The sequence below is a fragment of the Myxine glutinosa genome, chromosome 5, assembly GCF_964187855.1.
Source record: "Myxine glutinosa chromosome 5, kmMyxGlut1.1, whole genome shotgun sequence".
NCBI classification, from domain to species: Eukaryota; Metazoa; Chordata; class Myxini; order Myxiniformes; family Myxinidae; genus Myxine; species Myxine glutinosa.
In genome coordinates this window covers 142,447,823-142,463,041 of record NC_136265.1, presented here as the reverse complement: position 1 = coordinate 142,463,041, position 15,219 = coordinate 142,447,823, and the positions used below count along the sequence as shown (strand labels likewise).

The following is a 15,219-nucleotide window of genomic DNA, read 5'->3' as shown; positions in this document are numbered from 1 at the left end:
TATATATATATATATATATATATATATATATATATATATATATATATATATATACATACTATACATATATATATATATATACTACTATATATATATATATATATATACATACATACATATATATATACATACACTATATATATATATATATATATATATATATATACATATATATATATATATATATATATATATATATATATATACATATATATATATATATACATATATATATATATATATATATATATATATATAATATATATATATATACATATATATATATATATATATATACGAACAACAACAACAACAACATGCATTTTAAGGCAATTTTCCCTGCTAGAGCGGGGGTTAGCCTTGCGGTCCCCATGACAATCTTCTCCATCTTGCCCTATTGCCCTATCTAAATATCTATAAAGCTCAGTTGACTTTGTGCTGCACCAAATAACAGCGAAACAGAGTTGAGTCAAAGGGTGAAAATTCTACAGATGCTGTGTTAAATAACGACCTCTGTCGGTTTGAATGTTTGAAAGAGAATAGATGTCTGGATCAATTTTTGAATTAAATTTAAATCCCGATTTATATATATATATATAAACGTGAGTTGTCTGTGTGTGTGTCCGCGTTTTATTCAGAGATGGCTGCACGGAGTTTAAACCGGAGTAAAAAAAAACAACAAAAAACAAAAACAAATCGCTCGAGAGTGCCGGAGCCTTTTTAAATGAATGACAGTTATATACAAGTACACATTCGCATAAATAAATACAAAACAATTACCAGACATTTGAACACAAATAAATCAAACAATTCCGGAAGTGTAAGAATTTGGTAGTATGGCTTCTTCTTCTTCCTGATCGGCATCACACTTAACTCAGAAACGTGAGCCACATTCACTCAGAAACGTGAGCCACATTCACTCAGAAACGTGAGCCACTCCCCTTCCTCTCCTGCCTCCCCCCTCTCCCCACCCTTCCACCCTCCCCTCCCCCTCCCATTTAAGATATAAATTCTCTGTAAAAGAGCTTCCACTTCTGACTGCTCCCCTTCCCCCTCTCCCCACCCTTCCCCCTCCCTCTTCCCCCTCCCCTTTAAGATATAAATTCTCCGTAAAAGAGCTTCCACTTCTGACTGCTTCCCTCCCCCCCCCCCCTCCCCTCCCCGTTCCCTTTTCCCACCCTCCCCCCCCATTCCTCTCCCCCCCACCCCCCCCTGCCCGGCAACGCTGGGTACTTCTGCTAATATATCTACACTACTCACAATAAGTTAGAGATATTGGCAGGTTCTTCGGTGTGATTGATTTTGTGTATCAATTATGTTGAAAAAGGTTGTTGGTCCTAATTCTATGGTTATTAATGCGTGTGAAAAAACACAGCATTCTTGATTTCAATACCCTAACCCTAACCCCTATAAAAAAAAAATAAACTCACTCCCACAATATCCCTAACTTATTGTGAGTAGTGTACAGTCACGTGAAAAAGTAAGTACACCCCTACATTTATCACTACTTAAAATACCTAAAATTAGAATCAGGTGCACCAGCTGAAGTGTAAATGATTCGAACTCTTAGAGAGGATCTTGGAGGAACCTGTCTTATTTAAACCTCAGACATTTAGTTTGGTTTGCTCTTTGTTGTTGAAGTGTGTGGCGTCACCATGCCCAGATCAAAAAAGCTCTCTGAGGTCTTCAGAAAGAAGGTTATAGATGCCTACGAGTCTGGAAAGGGATTTTAAAAAGATCTCCAAACAATTTTTGAAATCAATCATTCGACTGTCCGGAAGATCATCTACAAGTGGAGAAGATTCCAAACAACTGCCAACTTGTTCAGGCCAGGCCGCCCCAGCAAGTTCAGCCCGAGAGCAGACCGCAAGATGCTGAAAGAAGTCTCTAAAAACTCCAGAATGTTATCACGGGACCTACAGGTAGCTCTTGCCACTGTTGATGTCAGAGTGCACGAGTCTACCATTAGAAAGAGGCTGCACAAATTTGATCTACATGGGAGGTGTGCCAGGAGGAAACCTTTGCTGTCCAGAAAGAACATCAGGGCAAGACTAGACCAGCACTTCTGGAACAATGTGCTCTGGACAGATGAGTCAAAGGTAGAGCTATTTGGCCACAGTACCAGAAGACATGTTTGGCGAAAACCAAAGACAGCATTTGACCACAAGAAGCTGATACCAACTGTAAAGCATGGTGGTGGAAATATTATGGTTTGGGGCAGCTTTGCTGCATCAGCGCCTGGGCAGCTCACCATCATAGAATCCACTATGAATTGTTCATTGTACCAGAGGGTGCTTGAGGATAATGTGAGGCCATCTGTCGGAAAGTTGAAGCTCAACCGAAGGTGGACCTTGCAACATGACAAGGACCCTAAACATACCAGTAAATCCACCAAGGAATGGCTGAAAAGAAAGAAATGGAGGGTTCTGGAATGGCCAAGTCAAAGCCCGGATCTAAATCCCATCAAGATGTTGTGGGGGGATTTGAAACGAGCTGTGCATGCAAGAAACCCCTCAAACATCGCACATCTGAAAGAATTCTGCATGGAGGAGTGGGTAAAAATTTCTCCCAGTCGATGTCAGAGACTGTTAGACAGTTATAAGAAATGCCTACTTGAGGTTGTTTCTGCCAAAGGGGGCAATACCACCGATTAGAGCCAAGGGTGTACTTACTTTTTCCACATGCGAAATTTGCATTTATGTTTATTTAAATTATAGAATGGACTACAAAATGTAAATGTTTCATGATATTTGTTATATTATATCACCTTTATCTATCAATATTGTTGAAATGAAGATCAAATCGGTGTATGTTGAAATATGTTGAAAAAGTCAAAACTTTACATGGTGTACTTACTTTTTCACGTGACTGTATATTGTCGCGTGACTACCCTTGGTGAACACCGTAGGGTAACACGGATGACCGATTGCGAGACTTTACACTCCCGAGGCGAAAACTCAATGGCGGATTCAAGCTCAACACAAAGTTAAACGCGCGGGAGGCCAGACGCAACGAGCTCCACAGCCTTATCTATTAAAATGAAACACCCAGGAAACTGCGTTCAAATATGTACAGAAAATAATATAAGGATTTATTATTGAAAAGTAATAACAGTGAAAAAACCACGCGCCGGTAATACTAATAACTAAATCGGGACGTCCCCACACGACTGATATCAAACACAAAACGAGGGAGATTAATTACGAAAAGAACACGTCACGTCGTTCAAAATGTACGCGGATTCGGGCTTATCTGGTCTTTCGTCGTCTTTGTGGCTGCCGTCCAACACCGCTCCTTTCGGCCCGATCGCACACCTCGCTCCAAGTTCCACGGCCCTCTGCGTCCGCCTCCAAGCGCCACCAGGCCTCGTCGGTCCAACGGCCCACACACACCACGAGCTCCTTTGCTCCAACGGTCCACCGCAGGGCTGCACGAAGCAACCAAAACCAAGTGCCAACTGCCAACTGCAACGAGCTGTGGTCACGAATGTTCAACGAACCGTGTCCTGTGCCAACTCCGACGAACTGTGCAACGAACCGTGTCCTGTGCCAACTGCCACGAACTCTGGTACGGAACTGTAACAACGAACTCTGCGACTCAACTCTCTCAACTCTGGACTCCACTCGAACTGCCGAAATGGCGTCCGACCGTCGCCTATATTGGTGGCCGATGACGTCACATTGGCGCGCTCCTCAGCCAATCATAGCCTCCCAACTCGCCCAGGTCACGCCCTCTGCGGCATGCGACTCCTGACATCTCCCGTCCGTGACCCCGCGGTCCTGGTGTAACACGTGCCAGCGAGGTTGGTAGGCCTTTGAGGTGCGCAGGCGAGGTTTGTAGGCCTTGGAGGTGTAAACGGTGGCGGTGTATTGTGGCGGTGTTCTTGGCCTGGTGGTGCCCATTTATTACGAAGTCAATGTCAGGGAAAGGGAATTATTTAATGTTGCACTAAGGACCTAACTAATGTTTATGTGGTTTGCAGTGCCATAAAGGACAAAGGTTTGATTACTAGGTGATACTCACAGGGGCGTTACCTTTAATCCCTCACTATTTAACACTCGAATCTCCAGGTAGATCCACACTCATACATCTTACCCCGACAACCGCCTGAACATCAATAACTTATTACATGTAGAGTCCCTGTCACGACAGCCGAATACCTACCTATTCAGATCTACCTAGCTCTAGATGTTGCATTACCAAATTCATAACACAGCCCCCCCCCTGGAACCGTAGCTCCTGCAAGGTTCACCGCAGGGCTACCATTCCAGCCTTAACACTTACTGTCACACACTTAATTAACCGATGAAATAAATCAGGAAGGGCTGTGGGAAGTGAGTCGGACTACCTACCTACACTTCCTTAACATGCTGAACCCCTTAACCATCATGCAAGTATGTACATCTTCTTCGTTGTTCCTGTGGAGGGAGGAAACAACAACACACAACACTAACTTAACCACAAAACTTAACCATCTTTCCAAAACTCAAAACTCTAACCTTTGTACATACCCCGGTCTACAGACCGCGTCCCCCGGTGGATGCCACAAGACTCAACCTTACCTGCGGGGCCATCCCCAATGCATCCCCCTAAATTTCCTCGGGCCCTGTCCAGATGTTACAGGTGAGTGACACGGCTCGGTGGATTTCGCCCACATTCATGCTACACAGACCCCTTAACCACTCATTCTCATTCCATAGGTCATCAAGGCATTTCAAAAATCAACAAAGCACTTATTCCCAATACACCCCCTGCAGGACCATGGCATTGATGTCATTCACGTGTGTGTGCATTCCTCAACTAGGCAGCGGGGAGGTACCGCACAAAAAGATGGTGGGGGGCACATCAGGCTGTGGTGCCCGCAGTCCCAAAAACAAGTCAACCGACTTACAAGTTCATTGCCCCCCCCCCTTTACCTCTTGGCCCCGTGACAGCCCAACAGCCCCTTTCCGCCGTTACCTCGCCGGTGAGGGTCTCCACACACACCAGGCTCCTTTGCCTCCTGCTTTCGCGCAGCAACACGGGTCACCGGGGGACTTCCTCACCCCGCGGCGCCCAACCAGACCCTCCACCGACGAGCTCCAATTTCCAGTTACCACCGGCTGCCAGGGGTAATTGCCGCAGAGGGGGGCCCGCAGGCATCGCTCCTCAGAGCTTGCTCTGTACCTGCAGACACACACACCGTCCCCACCCATGGTCCCCAAAACACACTTCCTCCCCCGCTGCCATTCAATTCTCCACACAACTCAGCACAATTCAGTACAATTCATAGATGGTGTAAAAGGTGTTACAAGGCTTGCCATGGCCTGCCAATGTGAAATCCCATTCACAGTTCGAATCATTGAATCCTTACACATTTCCATTAGCACATTTCCAAAAAGCACAATTATCGCCCCTCATTATCTCCAATAATCATCACTCACTCTCCAGGTTCCACTCTCACGACCACATCAAAACACCTAACCACAACACAAAACATACGCCACCCACAAGACACTGTGTGGCTCCCATTCCATCCCCTCACCGGCCATGTCATCACTCTCACCCGCCTCCCAACTCCAATTTACATGTCCCCAATTTCCAAAGCAAGTCCTGGAGCCTGGGACAGTACTCCTCAAAACACTCACCTCAAGTGCAGGTAGTTGCAGGTTGGTCAGGTCCAAGAGTGTCATCCACCCATACAATTCCCAAAATTTCACATTGGGCCTACCAAATACTTCCAAATTTCTCTTTTGTCCCCACTACACTGGCAGGTATGTGGATCCGCATCCAACGGTGATCATCACTACACAACTACCTATGGCCACGACAGCTCTGCACCTCTACCGTGCAAGGGTCACCGGGACAAGGTGAGCAGTCAAAACGCCAACATGGCCCATGAGTGTCCATAAGGGCGCGACCCACCATCCATCCTTCGGCCCCCCTGCGAGGAACACAGCTGCAGCAGCCCCAGCTGGCCAATGTGGTGAGCACTTGCTGCCACAACACACACTACCGCACACACAACCTCGGCCCTGGGGGGCACGGTCGCAGTGCGTGGCATCCCTACAGCCACGTCCCCTGCACCTCCCCATCATCCCCCAGTCCGACTACAGAACTGCAGCCCCCCAGTGCTCACCCACACTTGACCACACCAAGGTCCAGTCAACAGCCATGCTCCACCAGGAGACCCACCCAGAAGACATGGTCCACACACCTCGGACACGCACGGCACCACGTTGACCCTCAGGCTACACAACTACATCCCCATCATCCCGCGTCCCAAATATCAGCACAGTTGCCCCCGCAACCAGTTGAAAGCTGTGTCTTGCTACCCTATTAATTTAATCACAGCCTCCAACACTTTGGTCTACACACCTGGATCAATAATGGCGTCACTATACAGTGTCCACCATGGCATTTCACAATCCACCCTTAAATTTGCATCTAACCCACAGATTACCCATGCCAACCATTTGTCACATTTCACTAACCTCACCAAAGAAGGATGCTTTGCCATACACATGCCAGCCGAGCATGGCCCATATGCTCGGCGCGTTACACATCTCCCGATTCACATCCCCATGGCTCTCTTCCCAACCCGAGAGTCCATAAATCATAACGGAGCATCTGTGGAAGGTCACTCACACCATCACGTTCCACAGATGCCCCAATGGTTGTCCGGCAGGCTATCTCCATCCCTGTCCATTCGGTTTGACCCGCGTCCATAGACCAACCACCATGCCAGGTCACCACATGCTGGTTGTCCCAGAGTCCCTGGAGGAGAGTGCCAGGCCGCATGCCCGGGTGGTCACCACATCAGTCCCAAGTTGGCCGTCCGCAGTGCCACCACCAAAGCGCGACCCACAACACCTCCCCCTAGTGGTCCTCAATAAATGCCAACCCAGACTTGAGAAACCACCTCGGACCTCCCTGGAGGTCTTAACCCCCACCAGGGTCCGGTGACCCTGCCGGCCCGAGCCACCAGCTCGGACGGCGCCCCGACGGACAAGGGACGCCACACTCCACCAGACCCCCCGTGGGACCCAGGTCGTACCTCGACACCCAAGGCTGGACCCCACGTCCAAATCTCGCCATCACAGCCCCCCAGCTGGCCGGCATACCCAAATTTTGAAAGGGGCAACTTTTGCCCGAGGCCATCACCCATGACCTCTCCATGTCCAAATCCCGCAGCCCGGGGACCAATCCCCACCATGGCTGCTCCAAATCAATTTCCCATTGTAATTTTATTTTACATTTTATTTTACCAATTTTCATTCCCATTGCCAACCCGCAGCTGCAGGGAACAACCTCTACCACCGGTTGTTCTGCCCCTCCCTGCAGTTGATCCAAATTCCCTACAGGGACCAAATCTCCAGAAGCTCTATCTCCCGATCCTCCAAGATCCAAATCCAGCCCGGAGCCAACACACTCCCCCAACTGGTTGTCCAATTTTGGAGCCTCGGTTTCCAAATAGCAGTGTACAGTGAGCGTCCCCTCGGTCATTCCAACCACCTCCTCGGACCAACTCACCTCATGTCCCAGGCTCCTTTGGGCCTGAACAAGCTCTACCTCCATGGGACTGTCACAGGTCTCCAGCCGCTGGATCAAATCATCCTCATCATTACAAATCATTCCTGGCCCCGCCAGGCTTTGATCAATATCCCCAATAAATACCTGGTCCGGCTCCATTGCACGGACCCCCAAAAACTCTACCCCCTCTTGCTCCGCACCACCGCCCTGGTGCTGCACAATTCCAAATTCATCCCCCGGTTGGGGTGTTGTGACATCCACACGGTCCCGATAAACAACCAGGCCAGAATGTGGGAAACATTCCCCATTACAACTCTCACATTCCAAATTTCCTTCCCCGCTCACCTGTGGACACTCCACGTTTACCTGCAGGCATTCCCCATCTACCTGTACACATTCCCCATCCACCTGTGGACATTCCCCATCCACCTGTGCACCTGCGGTCTCCCCATTTACTTCAATTGCCATCCCCTGTGCAATTCCAAATTTTGCCATTCCCGGTGCAATTCCCTGCTCGTGAGCAACATGCACATCTGCATGGGCCGTACTCTCTCCTGTTCCCAATCTAGCTTCCCCCTCTTCAGATTCAATTTTTTTCACCTTTGGCTTCTCCTGTGCCCCCATTTGAGTTTCTACTTTACCCTCAAATTTCCCCAGTCTGTCCGTAATTTGGTTTTGCACTCTCCCTTCTATGCCATCAATTCGTTCCCCCAGCTGCTGTGCCATTTCCCCAATTTTTCCTTCCAATTGTTCATTCCTTTCCTTTATTTCATTCCTCCATTCCTTCCCCTGCGATTCCATTTTATTTTCCAACCCACTTTTCATTTCTCCCATATCCTTACTCATTCCCTTCATTCCTTCCCTCCATTCCTTCCCCTGGGACTCCATTTTATTTTCCATCCCACTTTTCATTTGTCCCATTTGTTCCTCCAATCGCTCACTCATTCCCTTCATTCCTTCCCTACATTCCTTACTCATTTTATTTTCCAGCCCGTCAATTTTTCGAAGCAATTGACCCAACATCTGGTCGGTTGTCGGGGCCGTTCCTACTGCTCCCGACTCCCCGGTGGGGGAGGGGGATAAGTTGGTGCTCGGGACGAGGGAGGTTCCAAGGCTCACCTCTGCATCTAATTCCCCTATTTCCGGCTCACTCCCGACGCTGACGGAGGCCTCGCTGCGTACTTCCATCTCGTCGACCTCCGACATCCGCTTTTCGGAAGGTCGTTCCCCGCGCGCGTATTTATTTTAATAATTCCTGAAACAATTTAAATTTGACGAAGACGCGATATCGCGCTCCGTTTGCCCAATTGATTATCAAATTTCTCCGCCTCAACTATAAAAATTTTGCGTTCGAACGTCGGGCGCAATGTACGCCCGACCGTGTCGATTTCTCCCCGCGGACAAAAAAATTTGTCCGACCGTGTCGATGTCTCGCCGCGGACAAAAAAATTTGTCCGACGGGTTCAAATCCCACTCCTGACACCACTTGTCGCGTGACTACCCTTGGTGAACACCGTAGGGTAACACGGATGACCGATTGCGAGACTTTACACTCCCGAGGCGAAAACTCAATGGCGGATTCAAGCTCAACACAAAGTTAAACGCGCGGGAGGCCAGACGCAACGAGCTCCACAGCCTTATCTATTAAAATGAAACACCCAGGAAACTGCGTTCAAATATGTACAGAAAATAATATAAGGATTTATTATTGAAAAGTAATAACAGTGAAAAAACCACGCGCCGGTAATACTAATAACTAAATCGGGACGTCCCCACACGACTGATATCAAACACAAAACGAGGGAGATTAATTACGAAAAGAACACGTCACGTCGTTCAAAATGTACGCGGATTCGGGCTTATCTGGTCTTTCGTCGTCTTTGTGGCTGCCGTCCAACACCGCTCCTTTCGGCCCGATCGCACACCTCGCTCCAAGTTCCACGGCCCTCTGCGTCCGCCTCCAAGCGCCACCAGGCCTCGTCGGTCCAACGGCCCACACACACCACGAGCTCCTTTGCTCCAACGGTCCACCGCAGGGCTGCACGAAGCAACCAAAACCAAGTGCCAACTGCCAACTGCAACGAGCTGTGGTCACGAATGTTCAACGAACCGTGTCCTGTGCCAACTCCGACGAACTGTGCAACGAACCGTGTCCTGTGCCAACTGCCACGAACTCTGGTACGGAACTGTAACAACGAACTCTGCGACTCAACTCTCTCAACTCTGGACTCCACTCGAACTGCCGAAATGGCGTCCGACCGTCGCCTATATTGGTGGCCGATGACGTCACATTGGCGCGCTCCTCAGCCAATCATAGCCTCCCAACTCGCCCAGGTCACGCCCTCTGCGGCATGCGACTCCTGACATCTCCCGTCCGTGACCCCGCGGTCCTGGTGTAACACGTGCCAGCGAGGTTGGTAGGCCTTTGAGGTGCGCAGGCGAGGTTTGTAGGCCTTGGAGGTGTAAACGGTGGCGGTGTATTGTGGCGGTGTTCTTGGCCTGGTGGTGCCCATTTATTACGAAGTCAATGTCAGGGAAAGGGAATTATTTAATGTTGCACTAAGGACCTAACTAATGTTTATGTGGTTTGCAGTGCCATAAAGGACAAAGGTTTGATTACTAGGTGATACTCACAGGGGCGTTACCTTTAATCCCTCACTATTTAACACTCGAATCTCCAGGTAGATCCACACTCATACATCTTACCCCGACAACCGCCTGAACATCAATAACTTATTACATGTAGAGTCCCTGTCACGACAGCCGAATACCTACCTATTCAGATCTACCTAGCTCTAGATGTTGCATTACCAAATTCATAACAATATCTAATAGGGTGGTGCTTAAAAATGAAAGTTAGAAAAGTCATGCTCCTAAAACTTCCAAAACAACTTTACCTTGACTACAGCACATTGATTTTGGCTCTTTCTCCCATCTGTATGCTGTGCAATGCATACATATCTTTTCTTGTTGAAATTTCCTCCATCATGGTGACTATCACACATTGGAAACAGAACATGGTTTTCGTCGAACAGCTCCACATTGTTTCTGTGGTTTTGGAGAACAGCCTTGGCATGCTTTGGTCTGTGTTGTTGTGCCGTCTTAGTCAAACGTGAGCTTTTTATGGCGGGCTTTTCAGCAGCAAGTCGATCTTGCTCTTTTGGATCATCTGGGCCTTCAAAGGGTATTTTGGGTCTTTGGGGTGTTTTGGGTCTTCGGGGTCTTTGGGGTCTTCGGGGTGTTTTGGGTCTTCAGGGGCTTTTGGGTCTTAAGGGTATTTTGGTTCTTCAGGGTATTTAAAGGTCTTTTCGGTCTTCAAGGGCGTTTGGAGTCGTCAGGGTGTTTTGGGTCATTGGGGTCTTCAGGGTATTTTCAGTCTTCAGGGTGTTTTGGATCCTCTGGACCTCTAAGGTTATTTGGGGTCTTTGGGGTCTTTAAGGGTCTTCACTGTGTTTTGGGTATTCGGGGTCTTAAGGGTCTTTTGGTTCCTCTGGGTCTTTAAGGGTCTTTTGGGGTATTTTGGTTCTTCGGGGTATTTAAGGGTCTTTTGGATCTTCGGGGTGTTTTAGGTCTTTGGGGTGTTTTGGGTCTTAAGGATCTTTGGGGTCTTCAGGATGTTTTGGATCTTTGGGGTATTTTGGGTCTTTTGGATCCTCTGAGCCTTTAAGCGTATTTTGAATCTTTGGGGGTGTTGTGGGTCTTCGGGGTCTTTTGGGTCTTCAGGGTGTTTTGGGATTTTCGGGGTCTTCGGGGTCTTTTGGGTCCTCAGGATCTTTTGGGTCTTCAGGGTGTTTTGGGTTTTCAGGGTGTTTTGCGTCTTCAGGGTCTTTTGGATCCTCAGGGCCTTTAAGGGTATTTAGAGTCTTTGGGGTCTTTGGGGGGCATTTAGGGTCTTCAGGGTCTTTTTGGTTTTCAGGGTCTTTTGGGTCTTCATGGTATTTTGGATTTGTAAAAGTATTTTGGGTCTTCAGGGGTATTGGTGCTCCTGAGGATCTTGGGGGACTTCCAGGGTCGTCAAAAGGTCTAAGAGGTCTCAGCAGTCTAAACGTAATTAAGAGTTCACAGACTGTGTTTAGATTTTAATTTTATTTGAGGAAGAAGACGTTTTGGTCACATATAAACATAACCATATACGTTTCCTCTATTATAATAAGATATATGTGTATATATATATATATATATATATATATAATTATATATACACCTTGCATGACCAAAAGTATGTGGACACCTTTTCTAATTAGTTGATTCGGCTATTTCAGCCACACCCATTACTGACAGGTATATAAAATCAAGCACACAGCCATGGAATCTCCATAGACAAGCATTGGCAGTGAAATGGGCCAGACTGAAGAGCTCAGTGACTTTCAACGTGGCACCGTCATAAGATGCCACCTTTCCAACAAGTCAGTTCGCCAAATTTCTGCCCTGCTAGAGCTGTCCCAGTCAACTGTAAGTGCTGTTATTGTGAAATGGAAACATCTAGGAGCAAAAACAGCTCAGCTGCGAAGTGGTCGGCCAGACAAGCTCACAGGACGGGACCGCCGAGTGCTGAAGCATGTGCAGTGCATTCAAAAAGTATTCAGACCCCTTCACTTTTTTCACATTTTGTTATGTTGCAGCCTTTTGCTGAAATCGTTTATATTCATTTTTTCCCTCATCAATCTACACTCAATACCCCATAATGACAAAGAGAAAACAGGATTTTAGAAAGTTTTGCAAATTTATTAAAAAGAAAAAACTGAAATATCACATTTACATAAGTATTCAGACCCTTGCGATGACACTTGAAATTTAGCTCAGGTGCCATTTCTCTTGATCATTTTTGAGATATTTCTATACCTTAATTGGAGTCCACCTGTGGTAAATTCAATTGATTGGACATGATTTGGAAAGGCACACACCTGTCTATAGGCCTATAAGGTCTCACAGCTGACAATGCATATCAGAGCAAAAACCAAGCCATGAGGTTGAAGGAACAGCCTGCAGAGCTCAGAGACAGGATTGTGTCGAGGCACAGATCTGGGGAAGCCTACAAAAAAAATTCTGCTGCATCGAAGGTCCCCAAGAGCACAGTGGCCTCCATAATTCTTCAATGGAAGAAGTTTGGAACAACCAGGACTCTTCCTAGAGCTGAGAAACAAGATTCTGTGGGTTTTCATGTGTCTTTCACTGAGGAGAAGCTTCCGTCTGGCCACTCTGCCATAAAGCCCAGATCGGTGGAGTTTTGCAGTGATGGTTGTCCTTCTGGGAGTTTCTCCCATCTCCACACAAGATCTCTGGAGCTCAGCCAGAGTGACCATCAGGTTCTTGGTCACCTCTATTACCAAGGCCCTTCTCCCCGGATTGCTCAGTTTGGCCGGGCGGCCAGCTCTAGGAAGAGTCCTGGTTGTTCCAAACTTCTTCCATTTCTTCCATTAAGGTACATCTATGCCAAGTTTAGGGTCTGCGTGTATTGGAATAAGGAACATCTATGCCAAGTTTACAGTCTGGGTGTATTGGAATAAGGAACATCTCTGCCAAGTTTGGGGTCTGGGTGTATTAGACGAAGGTCCATCGATGCCAAATTTAGGGTCTGTGATGTGTAGTGGACAAAGGTACATCTATGCCAAGTTTGGGGTCTGGGTGTATTGGAATAAGATACATCAAGTTTAGGGTCTGGTTGTATTGGACTAAGATACATCAAGTATACAGTCCAGGTGTAGCAGACTAAGATACATCAAGTTTACGGTCTGGGTGTATTAGACTAAGGTAAATCAAGTTTAGGGTCTCGGTGTATTAGAATAAGATACATCAAGTTTACGGTCTGGGTGTATTGGACAAAGATACATCTCTGCCAAGTTTACGGTCTGGGTGTATTGGATTCAGGTACATCTATGTCAAGTTTAGGGTCTGGGTGTATTGGACTAAGATACATCAAGTTTACGGTCTGGGTGCATTGGACTAAGGTACATCTATGCCAAGTTTACGGTCTGGGTATATTAGAGTAAGATCCATCAAGTTTATGGTCTGGGTGTATTTGACTAATTTACATCTAGTTTATGGTCTGGGTGTATAAGACTAAGGTAAACCAAGTTTAGGGTCTGGGTGTATTAGAATAAGATACATCAAGTTTACAGTCTGGGTGTATTAGACTAATTTACATCGAGTTTACGGTCTGGGTATACAAGACTAAGATACATCAAGTTTACGGGCTGGGTGTATCAGACGAAGGCAAACCAAGTTTAGGGTCTGGGTGTATTAGAATAAGATACATCTATGCCAAGTTTACGGTCTGGGTGTATAAGACTAAGATACATCAAGTTTACGGGCTGGGTGTATTGCACTAAGACACATCAAGTTTAGTGTCTGGGTGTATTAGAATAAGATACATCAAGTTTACGGTCTGGGTGTATTGGACTAAGGTACATCTATGCCAAGTTTACGGTCTGGGTGTATTATGCTAAGGTAAATCAAGTTTAGGGTCTCGGTGTATTAGAATAAGATACATCAAGTTTACGGTCTGGGTGTATTGGGCTAAGATACATCAAGTTTAGGGTCTGGGTGTACGAGACTAAGATACATCAAGTTTACGGTCTGTGTGTATTGGACTAAGATACATCAGGTTTATGGTCTGGGTGTATTGGACTAAGATACATCTATGTCAAGTTTAGGGTCTGGGTGTATTGGACTAAGGTACATCTATGCCAAGTTTACGGTCTGGGTGTAATGGACTAAGGTACATCAATGCCAAGTTTTAGGTCTGTGTGTATTAGACTAAGATACATCAAGTTTACGGTCTGGGCGTCTTAGACAAAGTTACATCAAGTTTACGGTCTGTGTGTATTGGACGAAGATACATCAAGTTTAGGGTCTGGATGTATGAGACTAAGATACATCAAGTTTACGGTCTGGGCATATTAGACGAAGTTCCATCAAGTTTACGGTCTGTGTGTATTGGACGAAGATACATCAAGTGTACGGTCTGTGTGTATTGGACAAAGATACATCAAGTTTATGGTCTGGGTGTATTGGACTAAGATACTTCGATGTCAAGTTTACGGTCTGGGCGTATTCGACTCAGTTACATCAAGTTTACGGTCTGTGTGTATTGGACGAAGATACATCAAGTTTAGGGTCTGGATGTATGAGACTAAGATACATCAAGTTTACGGTCTGGGCATATTAGACGAAGTTCCATCAAGTTTACGGTCTGTGTGTATTGGACGAAGATACATCAAGTGTACGGTCTGTGTGTATTGGACTAAGATACATCAGGTTTATGGTCTGGGTGTATTGGACTAAGATACTTCGATGTCAAGTTTACGGTCTGGGCGTATTCGACTCAGTTACATCAAGTTTACGGTCTGTGTGTATTGGACGAAGATACATCAAGTTTACGGTCTGGGTGTATTGGACTAAGATACATCAAGTTTCGGGTCTGAGTGTGTGAGACTAAGACACATCAAGTTTACGGTCTGTGTGTATTGGACTAAGATACGTCTATGTCAAGTTTAGGGTCTGGGTGTATTGGACTAAGATACGTCGATGTCAAGTTTATGGTCTGGGTGTATTGGACGAAGATACATCAAGTTTACGGTCTGGGTGTATTGGACTAAGATACGTCGATGTCAAGTTTATGGTCTGGGTGTATTGGACGAAGATACATCAAGTTTACGGTCTGGGTGTATTGGACTAAGATACGTCGATGTCAAGTTTACGGTCTGG

At 46.5% G+C, this 15,219-nt stretch overlaps 1 protein-coding gene across 1 annotated transcript in view; it reads right to left on the bottom strand.

The window, feature by feature from the left end:
- Positions 1 to 15,219, bottom strand: part of GRIN2C (glutamate ionotropic receptor NMDA type subunit 2C) — a 317,789-nt gene that overhangs the window by 33,373 nt on the left and 269,197 nt on the right. The gene's annotated exons all lie outside the window — the stretch shown is intronic.